Here is a 4,146-nt window from a genome sequence, read left to right on the forward strand (position 1 = left end):
ACTCCCTTTGAACAGCCTCAGCAATGGCTGCAGAAGGAGTATTTATTTTCTTACCAATGAGCACGGCAGCTCCAAGGCACGGCCCACTCAGAAGCCAAAAGTGGCCTTAAAAATGAAGTTCTCTCAGTGGAAGGTGATAGTTACCACCCATGGGCTTCACGCTCCTCTCTCAGGAATCACCCCTTCAACCACTTAGTGATGATGTCCAATTCATGCTGTTGCCAAAGGAATCTAGTCAAGGATGGAATCTAGTCAAGGATGGAACAACCCCTTCAGCAGAATGTGTATTGTGGCACTGTGAAGACTAAGTTGGTCTCAACCTGAATGCTGGGGAATGCCTCCAATCGCTGAACGCAACTGTAGGGATCCATCACAATGCCCAGCTAAGACGGAATACAACCTTTTTTTTTTATATATATATTTTTGTCCCTTTATCTTCTTATGTCTTTTTAATTTAGTTAATTTTTGTTACTTTCTAATTTCTATTGTATATATTCACTGGACACGGTACTATATTAATTCATTTAATATCGATCTACTTGATCCCCCAAATCTCCATATTGCCCTGCCATGTCTCTTACAGTATGGCTTGTGGAATAGTTGCTTCAGGATAAAATATGGTAACTGTTAAAAAATATATATATATCATCAGGAGTCAGGACTTCAACATGATGGAGCTTGAAAACCATTTCAATATTTTGGATCTTGGTCAAGTTTTCTAAGGATAAGGATTATTCTCTCGCCAAATATCATAATTACAGCTCCAAATCACTGAAACTGGCTCTAAGTGATTTCCTGGCATACTTGTGTTTGTGCTTGTGAGTGTGCGTGTGTGTGCATATGTGTGTGTGAGTGTGCGCGTGTGTGTGTGCATATGTGTGTGTGCATATGTGTGTGTGCATATGTGTGTGTGCATATGTGTGTGTGCATATGTGTGTGTGCATGTGTGTGTGTGTGCATATGTGTGTGTGTGTGTGTATCTGCATACTTCTCTGCTTTAAGGTCAGTATCGTACAGTCCAATATTTGACCAGCTAAAACAAATGTTTCTAATCAGAGGAAAAGGGGCAGGAAAAATGGTTTGATGCAATCCTTGACCTTTGGCTTGGTGTCTACAAATAATGTCCCATGTGGCCCTGAAGAGGCTAGTTAACCTCTTGATATCTGTGCTTCCCTTGTGTTAAGTAGGACTCACAGCCTGTGTGATGTAAGGCAGTATGCAGATGAATTATTGAAGACGAGATGATCTACAATCTGCCCTCACATACTATTTTGAAGATTCCCATCCATTATTCATCACCCAATGCATTTTACCTTGCACTATTAGACTACAGGTGGGTGGCTTGCAATTTTCAACATTACATGCATTTTGTTCGGGTGCAAACAGATACGTGTTATGTGATGTTTTGTGATGAATTAAGCTTAAGTGACCTGAAGTGAAATATTTTAGGGTTTTTCTATTTTTGCAAATGATGAAATCTTTCTGGTGGCACTAAAGGTCCCTGCATTTGTTGTTGATGGGACTCTAATGCTTCCGGAATTCAGTACCACAGAACTGGGTGTAGCACTTAAGATGTTTGACTACAATCTCAAAGGTTCATTTCACGGAGCAATAAGTAATCTTTTGATAGTATGGACTTAAACTGCACCCGCCTATATGCCTGGCATACAGGAAAAGAGCAAGCTGGCTTCTTACCTTAGCTGTGTTCTCCAAATTCCCAATGTGCATTCGCTGTGTTCTTTTCCTCCTCCTCCTCAGTAGGTGTGTTCCCTAATACACATCCTCCCTAATACACATAATATGCAGTGGCTGTGTCCCCGTCCTCTCTAATGTGAAGTAGACGTGTTCTCAGCCCTTGCTCATACATAGAATATGCAGTAGTTGTGTTCTTCACCCTCCTTAATATGCTTAACTGTGTTCTCCACCTACCCTAGATCACTGCAGTGTATTTGTGGAAAAGTGCAATAAACAAAATATTGCTAGTGATACCGATAAAACCAAAGTCCCCAATGAAGTGCTTATTTTAACTGAAAAGAGCAATGATTACTAACGTGGAGAGTGTTTAACGTGTGGCCAAGGTAAGTCCATGACATGACAGAGTCCCCTAAATGGGCATTAGAAAACCAGGGAATCATTTATAAAATTATTTTGGCAAGAGTCCTTACCAAGTGAAAAGTGTTTATATTTTCACATTCTTTTACAAAATTGGCAAGTCCGAGAATCAGAAAGTTTCAGTTCTTAAATTTACTTTGCAGCCCTTTATGGCAGAGTGCCCTGTGGCTGTGATTCTCTCTTCCATTCCTTTACCAACTTTCCTGGGGTTTTGTGAGCTCTTTAGCATTGTGTTGGAGGAAGTTACAATATCCAAATAAAAATATTTCCCCCTTGTTTTCCTTAATATAGTTAGTATCCACTAAACTATATACTTCATTGTTTTGTATTAACAGTTTAGAAATAATGTTTCTACTATTTTTGATTTCCTTTTATGTTTTTTTGACTTAATATTCTTACGGTTTCCCAAAAGACATATTAGTGAACATGAAGTATATGTTGTGCCACTTGGAAGAATTATGAGAAATTAATGTTTAGAGATCTGCTATATTCTCTTTCCACCTTAGTATCTCATAGTATCTCAGAGCATGTATGCCTATCAAATGTACTGAACAGCCCTGTAACTTCACCTCCTACCATTCAATATCAAGACAAGGCTAAACAATCTTCAGGAGATTAGGAAAAGACAAAATACTTGCCTACAGTTTTACGAAGCTAAGTAACTGTATCTATGTTGTTCTCCTCAGGCAGTTGAAAGATACTTCACTGTTCATTTTCAGAGCAATATTGTGAAGGAAACCTCTTGTTAAAAGTTACACAACAGCACAAAAACAACAACAGCACAATAGACAACAGGGCCTCCCCCTAGCCAACAATGACAAACTCATCCTCGAAAGCTTCCAAAAGCAAAGACTCAGCAAATCATGGATCCAAAGTTTGCTGACTACAAGGTTTGGATGCCAAACTATGCTTATGTTAAGTTTTCAGACTTCTGGATTAGTTTTTCTGAAGAATCCATTGGCAACTAGTTGCTAGTTCTTCACCATATGACTGCAATTGTGTTCCATAACCTTCCAGTTCCTATCATCTTGTCCATCAAACAACTTCATGGTCCATGAAAATCAACTATAATAATACATTTTGTGGAGTCAAATACAAGATTTGAAAACTCAGTCCTACTTGGGTTGTCTTCATCAAGTCCCCAGCCTTCCAACTCCACCCCCCCACACACATGCAAGGCCCAGGGAACGTTGTAAAAAGAAGTGGAAAAATTGTAGGAGCCAGAGGGAGAGAGAATGGATGATGCCAAGGACACAAGGCCTTCCAGATGCCAGAAGACTGTCACACATGTGTGTCAGCGTGGATGGGCCTGTACAGGTTCAAGCCTGATGTGCCCCAATGTTGACAAAAGGGGGAAATAGACACAAGCTCCCATTCCTAATGATAAAGCTATCTGCAATTGATATTTGCTTGCATATGAAAAATTAGTCTGCTTTACTGGAGGTATATTAACCACACGTAGGTGGGTCTATACGTAGCAGTAGATGACCAACATAAAATAAATTCCTAGACATTTGTCTCATGTTGCTGTGGGCATTTTACGGTTTCTTATTTTGTGTTTTATGGTGTTTGTGTGTATGCGTGTGCCATGTGTGTATGTGTGTATGCTTCTGTGCATATGTGCTTTTGTGTTTCCTAGGCTTTTTCTGTTCTCTTTATCTCATTTCTTACTCTGGTTTGTTTGTTTTTCTTTTGGTGGCCTGTTTATTTTGTAAAGAGAGAGAAAAAGGGAGTGGAATTGGATGGAATGGGAGATGAAATAATTATATATATGTAATTATAAATATGTACAAGATATATATATATATATGTGTGTATATGTATTTATCACAGGATATACTTGAGGGAATAAAATATATATATTTTTTCCAAACTTGTTCATCCTATGAGAATTTTTAAATGTTTTCAACTTTGACAATGCTGTTTGCTTTGACAAGTAGCATCTATGTTCTCGACTTATGTTTGTCTACACTTATAATTGGTTGAATTCAAGATGTGACCTCAATTTTTATGTTTATGTATACATAATAAATG

The 4,146-nt window shown here is 38.5% G+C and overlaps 1 long non-coding RNA gene across 1 annotated transcript; it reads left to right on the forward strand.

Moving 5' to 3' along the window:
• The first annotated feature begins 1,128 nt into the window (after positions 1–1,128).
• On the forward strand, positions 1,129–3,865 carry LOC126504464 (uncharacterized). The gene is made up of 3 exons (XR_007592614.1): positions 1,129–1,333; positions 1,935–2,078; positions 2,799–3,865. It is a non-coding gene; the product is annotated as an uncharacterized lncRNA (long non-coding RNA).
• The last annotated feature ends 281 nt before the right edge of the window (positions 3,866–4,146 follow it).

This window comes from Alexandromys fortis, unplaced genomic scaffold, assembly GCF_014885135.2.
Source record: "Alexandromys fortis isolate MF-2015 unplaced genomic scaffold, M_Fortis_MF-2015_v1.1 scaffold_55, whole genome shotgun sequence".
Classification (NCBI taxonomy): domain Eukaryota; kingdom Metazoa; phylum Chordata; class Mammalia; order Rodentia; family Cricetidae; genus Alexandromys; species Alexandromys fortis.